At 36.7% G+C, this 18,562-nt stretch overlaps 1 pseudogene; it reads left to right on the forward strand.

Moving 5' to 3' along the window:
• The first annotated feature begins 327 nt into the window (after window positions 1–327).
• LOC110197272 (cystatin pseudogene) lies at window positions 328–946 on the forward strand (annotated as a pseudogene).
• The last annotated feature ends 17,616 nt before the right edge of the window (window positions 947–18,562 follow it).

Genomic DNA, 18,562 nt, shown 5'->3' on the forward strand with positions numbered 1-18,562 from the left:
CACCAACAATGCATTAGTGTTCCAATTTTCCCACATCCTGTCCAACATTTATCATTTTCCTGATAGGCTAATCTAATAGGTGTGATGTGGTACCTCAGAGTTGTTTTGATTTGCATTTCTCTAATCAATAGTGCTTTAGAGCATTTTTTCATATGACTATAGATGTCTTTAATTTCTTCATATAAGAACTGCCTGTTCATATCCTTCAACCATTTATCAACTTGGGAATGACTTGTATTCTTATAAATTTGACTTCATTCTCTATATATTTTAGAAATGAGGCCCTTATCAGAGACACTGGTTGTAAAAATTCCTTCTTAGCCCTGTCACCATGGCCGGCCCATGGTCCTTCCTGCTGCTGCCTCTGCTGCTGCTCGCCCTGGTCCTAGCGGTCCAAGCCCAAGAGCGCCTGCGCCGCCTGCTGGGCAGCCTCATGGAGGCCAACCAGAACGAGGACGGCGTGCAGCAAGAGCTCGGCTTCGCCCTAAGAGAATTTAACCGGGCCAGCAACGACAAGTTCGGCAGCCGAGTGTTCCGGGTGGTGCGAGTCAGGAAGCAGGTTGTGACTGGTATAAAATACTATATTGACGCTGAGATTCGTCGAACCACCTGCAACAAATCTGTGGCTGACCTTTCAAGCTGCCCCTATCACGAGGACCCAGCTCTGAAAAAGCACTCCATCTGCGAGTTTGAGGTGTATTCTGTTCCCTGGACGGGCAAAACCTCCCTCTTGAAGAGTGAATGCAAAGATGCGTAGGTGTATCCTCACACATCTGCGACCAGTCTGAGCTGCAGCTGTTTTCTCTGTTTTGAAAAAAGAGCAATAACACAACCCATTTGATTCATTATTGCTTAACTGTTAGCGCTGTGCAAGGTAATGATGTAATCTCCTCCCTAAGCTGGCAGGAGGAGGAAATAAAGGCTTGTCAAAGTAAAAAAAAAAAAATTCCTTCTTAGTTTTCTGCTTCCCTCCTAATCTTGGTTGCATTGGCTTTGTTTGTGCAAAAAAACTTTTCAATTTGATGTAATCAAAATTATCCATTTTGCATTTCATAATGTTCTCTATCTCTTGTTTTGTCATAAATTCTTCTGTTCTCCATAAATCTGACAGGTAAACTATTCCTTGCTCTCCCAGTGTGCATGTAGTATCAGCCTTTTTATGTAAATCATGAATTCATTTTCATTTTATTTTGGTATATGGTGTGAGATTTGAGTCTATGCCTAGTTTCTTCCACACTGTTTTCCAGTTTTCCCAGCAGTTTTTGTCAAATAGGGAGGGAACTAGTCTCTGTGTGCCTGATTGTCTTCTCTCTAACTATCTCCTCTTTGGTTGTCTCCACAGTTATCTATAGCTCTCCAAGACTAGTTTTCACATCCTTGTTTTAAAGAACAAGACCAAGAGTTTAGCCCAAGTACTCTCAAACTGGATGTGAATCAATCAATCTCCACAAAGTGATGTCAATGGATCAAAGAGTATCCAGGGCCAGGAGAAGTCACCCCACATCAGGGAGACTCCATCAAAGCAAAACAGAAGCCTTGTATTATTAACCTTTTTAACAAGGGCTTTACCTCATCAAAGGATTAAAACCTCATCAGGAAATTCAAGAAGAGATACAAACTCTAGAGAAGCAAATAAAGTAGCATGCACTTCATATACAGGAAACCTAATTTCTGGAAATAGATATGAACCTAAGGCCACTGTAAGAATAACAAATATGAATTGTATAGTCCAATCTCTCATTTTACAGATAAGAAAACTGAAGCCTATAAAAATTAAATGGCTTGCCAGGTATTACATAGCTTGTAAGAATCTGAAGCAGAATTCAAACTACGTTCTTAATTCTAAGATCTTTCACTTAATTAGGTCCTAGATATAACCAGGAGCTAATTCTAACAAAATAGACAAGGTAGAAATGATAACGGAGGTACTTGGGTTGCTTAAGGGCCATATGAAATGGTTGGTAGTGGGGGGCAGCTAGGTGGCACAGTGGATAGAGCACCAGCCCTGGATTCAGGAGAACCAGAGTTCAAATCCGGCCTCAGACATATAACATTTACTAGCTGTGTGACCCTGGGCAAGTCACTTAACCCCATTGCCTAGCTTAAATTCAATAAATAAATAAATGAATAAATATCTAGATAGATAGATAGATAGATAGATAGATAGATAGATAGATAGATAGATAGATAGATAGATAAATGAAATGGTTGGTTGTGGCCTCCACAGACCAACAGAATTGAGTTGGCTCAAGAAGACATGCTGGTTCACACCTTTATGTGCCTAACTCCAAATGGTGAAAGAAAGTTCTAACAAATGCCTGTATAATGAAGCATCCAAGCCATGTAATTACAGAAGACCAGGACCACTGAATGGGCTGAAAGTGGTAGAAACTTGGGGTGAAACTTGAGAGAATGGAGAAACTCTCCAACTTCTACTAGCTGCTAAATTTGCTGAAATCTCAAATCAATTAACATACCAGGACTCCTAGAATATGAGTGTGCCCACAAAGCTGAATCACACAAAATAACAACACAATTTAAGTATTTAATAGGGATCATAAGAATACAGGTGAGGTTTTAACTTAGGAAAAACACACCAATTTTGCATAAATCGAAATGTCAAAACTCATGAGAATCACTACCTTAGCAAAGTACGAATCTTTTAATATTGATTTCTATATAATAAACATGAAATCCTTAATAATAATTTATTTTTTAACAATAATTCATTAAAATAAGGCAAAAAGAGGATTATATTTCCCACAGGCAAATAGGCATATCTAAAATACCTCCACATGGAACTTGCCTAGGAGAGACAGATGGCCAAACAGACAAGAGAAAACAATGCAGCAAAACCAGGTCTCTCTCACTTTCTCATGGTTGTTTGGAATAGAAAAGGCCCTGAGTTTTGCACAAAGGCTGCTCTCATCACACTTAGGAAGACAGAATGGAAATATCAGAGTGGAGTTTCCAGGCTCCTGCATCATTAGTAGCAAGCAAGGAATAAAGAAATAGGAAATGAGGTCAAGGGCAAAGCTCCAGAATTCATACCTATTTTTTTTTTGATAAAACTAGGTCACACACTGCTAGTCACTTTTGCTCCTCAGATCCACCTTCTTAGAGATGATGCAGTGCTAATCATGTTGGAAGCTCTGCCAAGAAAATCCTGTTTGGAGTGGGGAAATGATGTTTTTGTAGTGCTTACTTCATAGAGTTATTATAGGAATCAGATGAGATACTATATCTGAAGTCATATTGCGGTCGAGGTTCCCTGAGCCTCTGACACAGAAATGCCATAAGGAACAGCAGATACTGCTGACAATAATCTCCCCTCACCCCAATAATTCATGTCCTGATCCTAGGATATTCATTGTAACTGAGCCCGATCTCTAGGTGTAACTTCAAAGTGAATCGGCATAAGGACTGGATCTATAATTTCACCAGTATAAGAAATTTCCAGGTGAAGAAATTCCCCCTACAAATAAAGGTTGGTAATTTCCCTGCAACTTGTAGAGTTAGAGACTTGCCTAGATCACTGAGAGACTGAGTGACTTGCCCTGTCACTATTTAAGCACCTATTATGTGCCTTGAACTGTGCTAAGCATTGAGGATACAAAGAAAGATAAAAAAAATCTAGCTCCTGTCATCAAGGAGCCCATGATGAAATGGGAGAGACAATGTGAAAACAAGATGAAGATATTTTCCCTGATTCTTGCAATCTCTTAAAACTCTCTAAAACAGAAATTATGTGTCAAAGGTAAAGCAATGCCAGCTATCTCCCTGATCTAGGAGGCCAAGAACCCAAAAGAAGGTAAACATTTTATAAACTAATACCTAACCCAAACTTACTCAGCACCCCCTCCCCCACCACATTCCCAGCAACAAGGCTACACTAGTCACCCAACCCATGGGCTTGCAGCAAATGTAACTCTGCATTCTGATATCCCCTCCCTCTTTCCATTGCCATGAGCTAGACCTCAATACTGATCCAGCATCCTCCCATTTGGGGGCATTCACTTTTTACCCTCCTATATCCCTAATCAAAGTAACATTTGATAGGAAGGGTACCGCATAGATTCCGCTCCCTTTCTTCTAGGCCCAGAAAAGCATCACACAGTGGCAACCTATCCCAGTTCCTATATTCTTCAGTTCTCTGGCTGAGTTGAGTCAATATCTGCCACTGTTTTTAGGCTTGGGGAAAGGTGGAGTGGGTGGGTATTCAGATCAGAGTTTCTGCCCCCTTAGGTGTCCTTAACTTAGGAGCCATACCAGACATGGCAAAGTCCTCTGTACTCCCAGGCTTATATCTACCCCTTGCTCTCTATATGGCTGGTCAGATTAGTAGTCCACTGCTTGTTGCAATGGAATGCAGGGGTAGCAGAAGGGGAATGGGGCATATGCTAAGAGAAATTACTGAATGATTCTCAAAGCATGGGTAGGTGGATTGGTTTGTGTACTCTTGGAGCTGGAGGCTGATAAGAGGACTGGTATTGAGTAAGTGATAGGCATTAGTATTCTCCACTGCTAAAACGTAAACCTTCTTGCTATGCTTCTTGTTTTCTACTGCCATGGCAACAGCTGTAATTGTTCTTTTGTGCTTTTTTGAGAGTTAATGGGGAATGGAGAAATTGTCTAGTCCTCCATCTTGTTGGTTACATCACTAGTATAATTTTGTGATTTCTTAAGTCATATGCCTTAAGATAAAGGTTCAAATCCCATGCTACTTAGTAGCATAAAAAGGATGCATATTTCAAATGTAATTTCCAAATCTTATCTATGACACACCAATGAATTGTCCTTGCTCTTCCATTATGCCAATCTATGGGATTTGGGCAAATGATCAGGACAGGTCTTGATGGCAAGTTGTCCTAGAAAGCCCAGAAAATATTTGTGTGTGAGAGTGGTTGTTGGCATCAGGGCATGGTAGCTAAGAGAAAAAGAAAAAATGTCATGGCAGATACCAACTTATGAGAAATTACTCAAGAAAATTTCTCAGAAATATTATAATCAAGAGATAGATTGGAGATGAACAATATCCACAGGAATCCAACCGGGATTAAATTTTGATTGAAATCACTCCCAAAATGATAACATCAAGAAGATGATTTTATAAGGAGCAGAGAAGAAATACATTATATTTTAAATAGTACCTACGCTAATAGCACAGGATTTTCAACTGAAGATGAAGCATGATGAAAAAAGCAAAAATATAATGTGCCAAATTTTAAAAAAAAATTTTCAAAATTGAGACTACTTTTCAAAGAAAAATATTCATTGAACACACCACAAAAATTATATCTACAATTTGTAAATCAGTGACAGCCTTGGAATAGCTTTTAATTTTCACTGCTACCAAGAAACATATCACCAAGGAAAGAAGTTGAATAATGAGTGATTATGTAAGGAAAAAAAGGATGAAAATCACCAAAAATATCAAGAGGAAGAAAATTGGTTAAAAACCAAAGTACAGAGAGAATCTTGTGAATAATTACATGGGAATAAATGGCAGAATTTATGGCCTGCCCAGCAAAAATAATTAGCAGAATAGAAAATAATCATAGGAAGGACAAAAAGTAGAATTGAACCAAACAATTTTGGACACAAGGACATTTGTGCAAAAGACAGTAATATTATTCTCTCACTTGTACTACTTTGAAGTATAAGGAACATTAAGAAAAGGAAATTAAAAACAAGACCTATGTACAGAGTAATAACATAGAAATTGTCTAGAAGGAATTCAAACTTGGTGTTTTAACAGTTTTAATTTCATGAGGGATATAAATAAAGAATAAAATCTTAGACTACACATAAATGTAAGAATACAAGTTTAAAAGTATTTTTGTTAAAAAGTTCAGAAAACAAAAATAATACTGCAGGGAGTAAAAGCAGTAATTTCCTTGAACCCTCCCCCAAACCCCTCAGAATACCCATAAAAATGGCTCTAAAGAAATTGTAGAGCAGCAGAATCCATAAAAAGACACATTAAGGATCCAGGATTCTCTTTCTTTGCCTTTGGATCTGAGTTGCAGAACTGGGTGGCCATCCTAGGGCAATGAGGAGTGCTTGCATGGTGGAGCTTGTGGTGGAAGTGGAATTAAATACAGTCAGAATTACTCAGGACCTTGGAGCTTCTACATTACAAGGTCACAGGGCTTGAAAAATGATATTCCAAAAGGCAAAGGAGCTTGGATTACAACCAAGGATTATCTACCCAGTGAAATTGAGCATAATCTTTCAAGGGAGGAGAGGGAAATTCAATGAAATAGGGGACTTCCAAACCTTCCTGCTGAAAAGATCAGAGCCCAGTGGAAAATGTGATCCTTAAATACAAGACCCCAAGAGAGGCATAAACATGTTATTCAATAAGGGGAAACAGTTTATATACATAAAAGGGGAGATGATACTTGTAGCTGTTCAGAACTGTATCCTAATTATGACATTCGTGAGGGGTATACATAGATCTAGGGAATGGATATAAGTTGACTTTGATGTGATAATAAAAAAACTCTAATTAAGTGGTAAAAAGGAATTGTACTTGGATAAGAGGAAAGGAGGAGGCAGAAAAGAATAAATTACATCACATGAAGAGGCACAAAGACTTATTAGAGGGAAAGAAGGGAGGGAGATGAGTATTGTTTGAACCTTACTCTCCTCATATTTGGCTCAAAGAGGGAATAACACACTCAGGTATAGAGAAATCTAACTTACCCTATAGGAAGTATGAGGGGAAAGGGGAAAGAAAAGGGAGGAGGAATAGAAGGAAGAAAAGAAGTAGTAAGGGAAAGGGGGAAGTAAAGGGAGGGTGCTGATAGAGCAGAGGGCAGATTGAGGGAGGCAGTGGTCAAAAGCAAAACTCCTGTGAGGAGAGAAAGGGAAAAAGGAGAGAGAAAAGCATGAACAGGGGGGGAAATAAGATGGAGAGAGAAAGACACAGACAGTGATCATAACTGTGAATATGAATGGGATAAGAATATGACTCCCATAAAATTAAAGTGATAGCAGAGTGGATTAAGAACCATAATCCTACAAGATGTTGTTTATAAGAAACACCTGTGAAGAAGAGGGATGCACATAGAATAAAGGTAAAAGGCTGGAGTAGAACATATTATGCTTCTGCTGAAGTAAAAAAAAAAAAGCAGGGGTAGCAATCCTGTTCTTAGACAAAACAAAAGCAAAAATAGATGTAATTAAAAGAGATAATGAAGGAAACGACATCCTGCTAAAAGGCACCAAAGGCAATGAAGTAATACCATTACTAAACATATATACAGCAAGTGGGATAGCATCCAAATTCTTAGAGGAGAAGTTAAGGGAGTTACAGGAAGAAACAGGCAATAAAACTATACTAGTAGGGGACCTCAACCTCCCCATCTCAGAACTAGATAAATCTAACCACAAAATAAACAAGAAAGAAGTTAAGGAGGTAAATAGAATTTTAGAAAAGTTAGATATGGTATTGCATAGCATCTTGGGGACAGGGGAGGGGGGAAATTTAAAATTCAAAATCTTATGGAAGTGAATGTTGCAAACTAAAAATAAATAAATTATTAAGAAAGAAGAAGAAACGTGAAATCCTAATTCAGAAAAAAAAATTAGTGACAAGCTAAAGGAAAATATTAACTAACCTATACTTTGAAATGTGCACAGATTAAACAATCCAACAAAATAGAAAGAGTGACAGATTGAATTAGAAAACAAAACCCAATAATTTTATGCTTAGAAGGAAAAACAAAGGAATTGGAATAAGTTATGAAAGGCTGGGGGGGGTTATACAAAAAAGCAAGAATCACAATCATGCTATCAGACAAAGCTAAAACAAAAATTCACAGGAAAAAAAGGAGATAAATGAAGAATTTCCATCATACTGAATAGAACCGCAGAAAACAACTCAAAAATCAATATTAAACTTATATGCTCCACATGCCCTAGCATATCAAGGAAAAATTAATTGAAATGCAAGAAGTCATAGATAGTAAGACATTAATTTTAGGAGCCTTAGCTCTCCAAATTGGACATATTTGACAGAAAGAAAAACAAAAGTGAAAATATAAAATTGAACAAATGGCTGAAGGAGAGAGATTGACAGACAGATGAACACAGAAATAAAGACAGGAAGAGACAAAGATAATTAGAGAGATTGAAAGCTTTACCAAAAAGCTGTCTCTGGCTGGGGGGCTTAAAAAGAGATAAAATGAGAGATCCTTTTGATATGACTTTCCAAAGCAGAGAAGTGAGTGCCTATACTAGGAAATTCATTTAGGCAATGAAGTAGTAATGGGATGAGGAAAAATTAGAACTGGCTGAACCCTGCTCACCACTCCATAACTGCTAATGGAAATACATGAAAAACATAATTTTCTAGAGTTAAAAATATTTATTACAAGAGACAATGTGGTATAGTAAATAGAGAATAATTCTCAAAATAAAGAATATTTGGAATCAAGCTCTGCTTTTGACATTATTGACTATGTGACCCTGGGCAAGTCACTTAATCTCTCAGTGTCTAGGTAAATCATTAAGATTTTAAATGAAAAAGTTTCTTTCCAGTGTGCTTTCATGGAAAAAGTTTCCTCACAAGTAATTCCCTAACTCAATAAAATCACAGGCATGGACAAACATAAAGAAATATATTTTTAAAGCATAATATTTAAAAAAGGTCCCTCAGTAACCCTTAAGAATGACAAATCTTGCCCACATGTACTTTTAGCTTTACCTCTACATCATAGCCATTCTTGGCCTGTCGTACCCCAGTGCTGACAAGAACTTTGACCAAAAAAAGACCCATTGGAAAGGGTGAATGTAACATTTAAGATAAGGAAGTGATGATTAATAAAACAAGGTCCCAGAGGAGATGAGAGGTAATAGGAACAGAAGTAGTTAGAAGAGTTAGGCTTAAAAACCAAAGCAACACTTCTTCCTAAAAGAAATGAGGAGATGAAAGGATGATGAATTAAATTAAACAAAAACTTTAAGGTAGAGAAGAGAAAACCTGTACCATTTTGATCCATCACCTTGGGGAGAAAATGTCATTAAACTAAGGTTAAAGTTCATTGGAGCTTGAAAACCTATTATGATCTGTAAAATGGGGATAATAATAATGCTGCCCCAGAGTGTGTTGTGAAGATCAAATGAGTTAAAATGCGCAAAATAATTTGCAAACTTTAAAGCTCCACATAACTGCTAGCTATTATCTGGTGCTAAGAACACTTTTTCAGTACAACTGCAATCATTTGTTGGCTTACCACATTATTCTTTCCTGGAATCAATTGTTTTCTTTGAAGTTTGTTTTTGTTTTTTTAATTAAGTGCTATTATTGTTTTCTGTCCCTGATTCTCAAACAAAATGTCAGCATTTCATGCACCCAAGTTGTCTTGGTAATTGAAAAGGGGTTCATTTTTAGTTTCTCATAGATGTGCCCACAATCATTTCCATTCTTAATGCATCTCAAATGAAAGGTATGAACATATTTTGATGGCCCCTTGAAGAAATTGCCATCCTTCTGGTAATGAAGAATTTATGTAGGCAATTAGGTTGTACAGTGGCTTCTAGACTTGGACCCAAGATGATCTCAAGTGAAATTCTGCCTCAGGTGCTTACCGGTTATATAATCCTGGGCAAATCACTTAACATTTGATTGTCTCAGTTTCCTCAAGAATAAAATAGAGATAATAGTTATACTTACTTCACAGGGCTGTCCTCAGGCTCAAATCAAAACACATATGAGTGTATGTATATATTTATATACATATATGTGTGTGTACATTATATATGTGTATATATAAGTATATTTTAAAATCTCAAAGAAATTTTAGCTATTCTCTATAATTATTGCCATTATTAGTTTAGAAGCTAAAAGTTCAACTTGATTATTGGATAAGTCAAAATTATATGCCAAGTTGTTTCAGACTGCTTGAGTCATTAAAAGATCCTCTAGGGGCACAGCCAAGATGGCAGAGTGAAAGCAGTGACTTGCTTCAGCTCTCCCCTAAACCCCTGCAAATACTCATAAAAAATGGCTCTAAACAAATTCTGAAGCAGCAGAACCCACAAAAAGACAGAGTGAAACAAATTTCCAGCCCAAGACAACCTGGATAATTGATCAGAAAGGTGTATCACACCGGGCTGGGAGCACAGCACAGCATGGCATGGGCATGCAGGCTGCAGCAAACCTGGAACAGGCCTCAGAGGACTGAATCACAGGCAGCTGTGGAGGTTTCCAGACTCCTCAATCCACCAATGCCAAAGACAACTTAGAAGGTCAGTGGGAAAAGTCTGTTTCTGCGGTGCTGAGACAGGAAGGTGGGGTTTCAGCTCCAATTCCCAAGAGCGTGGCCCTGGGGTGCTGGGGGGAAGCTGCTTCCTGAGCTTCCAGCCCACAGACTGAGGGGGAATCCAGTGGCTGATCAGAGAGGGATTGCAGGGATCTCTTTGCCAGTGCTAAGGCAGCCATCTCTTGCTTTGCACGTGTTTGGATCTGGGTCACAGTTCTGGGTGGCGGTGCTGGGGTGAGGAGGAGCACTGGCGTGGTGGAGCTTGTGGTGGCTATGGAGAAGAACCCCTCTTCACAGTTATGGGACAGAAAGCAGTACTTGTAGTTTCAGGCCAGGAAAGGAGTAAACACCTCAACCCTTATCATACCACCTTGCAAGAACTGAAAATTTGCAGGGCCCTACAAGTATCTCTGAAAACAACTATACAAACCCCTGAAGCTTGGGACAGTACATTCTCCACATTGGAAGCAGACTTTTACCTTAACAAAGAGTTTAAAACTCAAGTAATTGGCCGGGATCATGAGCAAGCAGTGCAAAAAGAGTCAGACTATATTACCTTACTTTGGTGAAAAAGAAGATCAAAATATACAACCAGAACAAGACAACAAAGTCAAAGCTCCCACATCTAAAGCCTCCAGGAAAAATATGAATCAGTCCCAGGCCTTGGAAGAGCTCAAAAGGGATTTTGAGAAGCAAGTAAGGGAAGTAGAGGAAAAACTGGGAAATGAGACTGATGCAAGAAAATCATGAAAAACAAGTCAACAGCTTGCTGAAGGAGACCCAAAAAAATACTGAAGAAAATAACACCTTAAAATAGCCTAACCCAAATGGCAAAAGAGGTCCAAAAAGCCAATGAGGAGAAAATGCCCTAAAAAGAAAAATTGGCCAAATGGAAAAGGAAGTCCAAAAGATTACTGAAGAAAATACTTCCTTAAAAATTAGAATAAGCAATTGGAAGTAGTGACTTTATGAGAAATCAAGACTGTAAAACAAATCCAAAAGAATGAAAAATTAGAAAACAATGTGAAATATCTCATTGGAAAAACAACTGACCTGGAAAATAGATCCAGGAGAGAGAATTTAAAAATTATTGGACTATCTGAAAGCCATGATCAAAAAAAGAGCTAGACATCATCTTTCAAGAAATTATCAAGGAAAACTGCCCTGATATATTAGAACCAGAGGGCAAAATAGAAATTGAAAGAATCCAGATCTCCTCCTGAAAGAGATCCCCAAAGGAAAACTCCTAGGAATATTGTAGCCAAATTCCAGAGTTCCCAGGTCAAGGAGAAAATATTACAAGCTGCCAGAAGGAAACAATTCAAGTACTGTGGAAACACAATCAGGATAACACAAGATTTAGCAGCTTCTACATTAAAGGACCGCAGGGCATGGAATATAATATTCCGGAGGGCAAAGGAGATAGGATTACAACAAGAATCACCTACCCAGCAAAACTGAGTATAATCCTTCAGGGGAAAAATGGTCATTCAGTGAAATAGAGGACTTTCAAGCATTTTGATGAAAAGACCAGAGCTGAATAGAAAATTTGACTTTCAAAAACAGGACTAAAGTGGAACATGAAGAGGTAAACAGGAAAGAGAAATCATAAGAGACTTATAAGATTGAACTGTTTACATTCCTGCATGGAAAGATGATATTTATAACTCATGAGACCTTTGTCAGTATTAGGGTAGTTGGAGGAAAAAAATTATATGTATGTATATATAGATAGATAGATAGAGGCACAGGGTGAGTTGAAGATTAAGGGTCATATCTGGAGAATAAAATTAAGGATGAGGAGGATTATACTCAGGAAGAAGAAAGGGAGAGAGAATGGGGTAAATTTCACAAAAAAAAACAGAAAAGTCTCTCACAGTGGAGGGGAAACAGGGGAAGGTGAGAGGAATGAGTGAATCTTATTCTCATAGGATTTGGCTTAAGGAGGAATAACATACACATTCAATTGGGTATGGAAATCTGTCTTACCCTACAGAAAAATAGGGGGAGAAGGGGACAAGAGAGCAGGGGATTGATAGAGAGGAGGGCAGATTGGGAAAGGTGGTAATCAGAAGTAAATACTTCTGAGGAGGGACAGGGTCAAAAGAAAGAATAGAATAAATGGGAGGGCAGGATAGGATTAAGAGAAATAGAGTTAGTTTTTCACAACATGTCTACTATGGAAGTGTTTTGCATAACTACACATGTACAACCTATATTGAGTTGCTTGCCTTTTCAACGAGGGTAGGTGGGGAGGGAGGAAGAGAAAATTTAAACCTAAAGTTTTAAAAACATACGTTTAAAAAAATGTTTTCACATGCTACCAGGAAATAAGAAATAAAGGAAATGGGGTACAGAAGTCTATCCTGCCCTACAGGAAAATAGATGGGGAGGGGAATAGGAGAAGGGGGGGAGAGATAGAAGAGAGGACAGACTGGGGGAAGGGATATTCAGAATGCATGCTGTCTTGGGGTGGGGGTAGGGGTGAGATGGGGTGAAAATTTGGAACTCAAAAACTTGTGGAAGTGAATGTTGAAAACTAAAAATAAATTAATTTATATATATAAAAAAAATCTTCTAAAGTGTGGCAGCTTAGTTTGAATAGAGGACAAACACTGCTGATATGGTACTTTGTCATACTGAGTTTCATCATAACAATCTGAATTATTATGATTATCTTCATACAAATTCATACTTCATACAAATTCAAAGTCTCTAATGGATTTAACAAAGTGGTTCTTTGATTTACAACTCCTAGTATATTTGGATATTATACAGTATGTTAATGTTGTAGGCATCACTGATTTATTTACCAAGCAAAAAGAGTAATGTATTCAACAGTCTCTTATTCTTTCCAAATCATAAGACCCATAATGGCATGTGAAAAGTTCTGTGTAAGGAACCCATAGGTGATCTAACACATATAAGCAATGGTGCATTGGTAAATGTTCAACAGCCAGAATTCTCCCAAAAAATGTAAAATTGACTTCCTTTTAAGTTTTTAATCTGAATTATCAACTTTTTCTCTTCATCACTTTCTTAAGCCTAGAGAACCAAAAAAGCAATAAATCAAGCACTGATTTTTTTTAGTTTGCTGATATCTGAGATGTAAATGCTCACACTGAAAATTTAACAATCATTGTTTTAATAAATTAACAATTTGAGCCTATTCCAGCACACCCCTAGATTTAATACGAATGAAGAGAACAAAATATATACTATCATCCATTTTACAAGCAAAATTGAGTATGTGAACTTTCTTTTTTAAAAAAATCTTTTGTTGATAGTTTTTTTTGTTTTTAATCCACCTATGTATCCCATACCAGAGAGCTATTCCTGTTTTTTTAAGTCTTTTTATTAAAAGAAGAGAAAAATATTGCTACAATACATTTATACATCCAAAAACAATCTGATATCATATGCAAAGTTCCATACCTGTGGAATCTCCATCCCTATAAAGAAATGAAAACATGGCTTTTGATCTATCTTCTTTGGTGCCAAGCTTGCTTTTTATTATCTTGTAACATTTATTTTATCTTGCACCATTTATTTTCTCTTGTTTAATGTTTTTTCCACTTACATTGTTATAGTCATGTTTGTTTTTTCTGGCTTTATTTTATTTTGCATTAGTTCATAGAAGTCTTTCCAGGTTTCCCTGTATTCATTGTATTCACCACTTCATACTGCCATCATGTAGTAGCTGCATATTATGCCATAATATGCAAATAAATTCATGCTCAGCCATTCCCTAATAGATGGGAATCAACTTTGTTTCCAGTGCTAAGCTATGATTTAAAAAAAGCTGCTGTAAATATTTTGGTGAATATTGGGACTTTCATTTTATCAGTGCTTTCTTAACTAGAGTTTTTTCTCTATCAGATTAACAAGTTATCTCAACGATACATATCAAAAAGTATAAGCATACTATGAATTTCAACAATGTATAACACTTCTATAAAATATAAAATATTGATGAAAAAGGACTAGAGACGATAATATTCATGAAATGATACCTAGCATACAACTGGCAGTTTAGTCTGTGTTATATTAGTCATGTGCCACATGTTAAGAATTTCACTGCATAACTGAACACATGTGAACACATTCCATATTATTATCACACAACATGGAAAAATAATCCAGCTCTTAACTTTTATCCATTCCTCCCTGACCACTCCATTTCACCACCACCAAGCCCAAACACACTTTACTTCATATTGCATAATTTATATTAGATACTACACTCACTTAATAACAGTAGATGATAAAAAAATTCACTTTGTACTTTGTTATCCCACATGAAACATACTGATAAAAAAGACATCTCTATGTTTGGGTTACTTATATATGTTTATCATTGATAAAATTAATTGTTCTGAGAATCAGAATAATTTTAATAAAGAAAACCCCCAATACTGTATTTTTTAAAAATAAGTCATGTTAAAAAAATTTACCAAAGCTGTGTAAGTTCTAGCAATTTCTTATTTTCATCATGTTTAAATATGAGAGTTAACATTTTAAGGCAAAAAAAATCCTAACTTTTTAATGTATAGAGAACATTATGAGCATTTAAGATCAAATGTTTGTTTTATTCAATCTCATGTAGGTTTGGACTTTTTCACATTTTCTGTTTCATAATAAAGGCACAAATGAGCATGAGATATATGTCAAATGATAGAAGATATTAATCTAATTTTAAAAAGTTTTTCTTTATTTTTCCTTTTGAAACATTTGCTATTTTGTTACTGTACTTTTTTGATCAGTTGGCTGTGGAGTTATTTAAACTTTAATGGTCCATTTCAAAGTGCTGGCAAAGTTGTGAATAGATGCAATCTTTTTAGAAAGGGGTATGCCTTTTCTACAAAGACCTAGAAATATTGTCAGTATACTTTAGTTCAGTGGCTACTACAAGGAGGTAGAAGTAAAAGTACAATCTATTTAGAATTAAAAATGGGGGGAGAGAGAGAATTTATTAACAATTTTAATTATCTAGAAGTATTTTATAAAGTGATTGACAGTGACTTCCCTTCACTAATAGGCCTCCAAAACTAGAGGAACATTAAGCACGTGGTAGAGGTGATTCATACTCAGTTTTAAGTCAGAGCTGAGAGACTCTTAGATCCTTTCTAACCCTGTTATTTTGTGAGTCTGAGATCCTTTAACTCAACAAGAGATAAATACAAAGATTGCCAAGTAGCAGCAAGGGCCCTGCTAAGTTTAGATGGCAAAATTTATAGTGGAACCAAGCAGCATGGTTTCATGATTTTCTCCAGCAATGCTTAGCAACCTTCAAGAGCAGAGACAGAGAAAGTGAGAGGGTGGGTTCCCCAGGGTGTGGTATTTGAAAGCAGGAAATAACAAAAATAAAGGAATAAGGGTACTAAAGCGATAGAACATCATTAAATGACAAATAATGGGGTCCTGGCTAGATAGAGAGATGAATAAAACCAAAATTGGATTGTAATTAAATGTGAACAACAATTCTAGGGAAATAAAATACAGAGGTTTTATAAAGTTCACTAAAGTTCACAATATTTCAACAATATAATATGAAAGCCTATCCTAGTCTACATTAAGAGAGGCATGGTGTGCAAAATGAGGGAAATGATGGTATCACTTTGTTCTGACAGTGGGACTACAGTTGGAGCAGTATGATTACTATATTCTAGGACAGATCTATTTAAGTTCTAACAGTTTCCTATTTTTATAATTTTTAAATAATGAGACTTAACATCTTAAGGCAAAATAATGTTGATGAAGGAATAATCCAGGGTCCTTAATAGAAACTCTCCCGCACAACTTCAAGTATCCATTATGTTGAGGCAAAGGAAATTCCATTCATGGGAAAAGAATCTCAGATGTTATGACCCTATGTGTCATTGTGCCAGGGGATAGAAAAAGAAGAAATGATAGGGAGAGTCACTTAGAAAACAGATGACAGTAAAAGACTAGGAATGGAGGGAGACATGGATAAAGGATCTTGGACTATTTCAGAGTACCTGAGGCAGATATCTAAACTGGGTAAGGGGCTGTGATCTGCTGAGCAGGAGATGTTACTTCAACCTGTATACACGATGAATGAGAACCCAGGAGATCAATGTCATGGGGAATAACCTAGAGCTAAGTCTACTCCAGCATGGCTTTAGTATATCTCTATACCAGTTGATGAGGGTACACTGAGAGGAGATATGGAGGATGAATGATAGTTTTCACTACTTCATAGGAATAAACTGAAAGTTAGACAGAAAAGAAAAACTACTAAGATCATCTGATCTAGCCCCTTCATTCCATAGCTGAGAAAAATGAGGGACATGGAGTTTCAAAAAAAAAAAAGTGACTTGCCCCAGGTTACACAGGTAATTAACAATAGAACTCTAATTAAAACCCAGGACCTCCAAACCTAACTCCTACATGATTTCCATTGTCTTATGGAGTCTCACAAGGGATCCTCATAAGATCTTTATTCTCCAGTTAAAGAAGTATAGGTTGTACCTATTTGTATGGGGGGTCAGGGAACAATTATGCTACCTGATTCTTTCTTGGTATTTGCATTGGGTTTATCTTAATTAAAAGTTTTTGCTATTAAATTGTTGACTCTTACATGATCTAAAAACAGTGTTGTTTGATTGGGGTCTTTGGTCATGATTTGAAAACTCAATTATCCAGAACAGCCAAATTAAATGGGGGAAAAGTTATCAGCAATTTCAGAGCCACAGTTCTCAGAACTTGCAAATATCATACAGAGAAGTCAATTTTTATAGACACAGAAAGATTAATAAGGATGCCACAACCCTTTCTCCATTGATAGAATAGAATATTGCTAAAGAGAATTCAGGGAAATTGTGGACTAACTTCCCAATTCCCTTGGCAGAAAAATGATTGGCCTTTATGGTAGATAGTTTCAAGAGCATGATTTTTGTCAGGGGAAAGTCAGTTTTCAATTAAATCAAAAGGAAAAGGATGACACTTGTGCAAGAAATGAAGGATATAGGAAAGTTTGTTCAGGATAGAACAGAAGTCCCTCAGACACAGTAGGAGATGCTTGTTACAAGTTGGGAAAAGGAAGCTGTAACTGGGACCAGGTAGAAGACCTCAAGCTGCAAATTGTTAAGACTATAAAATGAGAAACCAGTTGCAAGGGATTTGTTCATTTGTTAGGTTTTTTTGGTTTTTTTGTTTTGTTTTTGTGAACGATACCCTAGATAACAGGGATGAAGGAAACCATTTAGGAGGTGGAGTAAAAGTATGTGGTAGCATGATTAATGAATTTTTACCACAAACCTAAATTCGTGTTGCAAATGATTAAAAATTATCATGAATATTAACATGAAGTGCAGAAACTAACAAACCTGTCTTGATACAGGTTTTGAAAAGAACATTTGAACTGAGTATGTACTATACCATCATATAAAACATTGAATTATAATGATTCTTTCATGTAACATAGACATTTTCCTGAATTCATACAACCCAGCTCATTTATTTTGATAGGCATATTCTTTTAATGTTTAGTATTTTCTCTTCTTACACTGAAAAATCCTAAGCTTGAAAATTATGTAGCATGGGGGCAATTTAAAATTCTTGAAGGGTTAAAATTAGGGATAATATGACAGTGAAGAGTGCTGACTCGAGTCAGAGGACCCAAGCTCAGATGTTTCCTCTACTACACTTCCCACTAAGATCCAAAGTAAGTCACATCACCTACCTTGGTTTTAGTTTCCTCAGCTGAAGAATGAGGAGTTCAACTAGAAATCTTCTGAGATTACTTCCAATTCTAGACGGTGACCCATTTGATTTAATTATTCTCAAGAAATCTTTTTATAGACTTCACAACAATAAATGTTCCTTAAAAAATATTTAGTAAATAAATAAAATGTGAACTTATTTTAATCAATAATCATTTTAAAAATCCAACCTTCTTAGGGGAGCTAGGTGGCGCAGTGGATAGAGCATCAGCCCTGAAGTCAGGAGGACCTGAGTTCAAATCTGGCCTCAGACCAAACACTTGACACTTACTAGCTGTGTGACCCTGGGCAAGTCACTTAACCCCAATTGCCAAAAAAAAAAATCCAACCTTCTTTGGGAGGATATTAAGGGGTAGCAAGGTATCATTATGTGCCTGTTTTCTCCCAGCCTTATATTCATCCAGCTCCATTCATATTTTGAAAGCCAACAGGATACATTATATCCCTAAGAACATATGATTCCATTTTATTGAGTAATATGCTTTCCCTACATAGAAAATTTACATCTATGGAGCAGTTGGGTTTAATCACCATCACTTTAGAGCC

This window comes from Phascolarctos cinereus, unplaced genomic scaffold, assembly GCF_003287225.1.
Source record: "Phascolarctos cinereus isolate Bilbo 61053 unplaced genomic scaffold, phaCin_HiC Scaffold_4;HRSCAF=312, whole genome shotgun sequence".
NCBI classification, from domain to species: Eukaryota; Metazoa; Chordata; class Mammalia; order Diprotodontia; family Phascolarctidae; genus Phascolarctos; species Phascolarctos cinereus.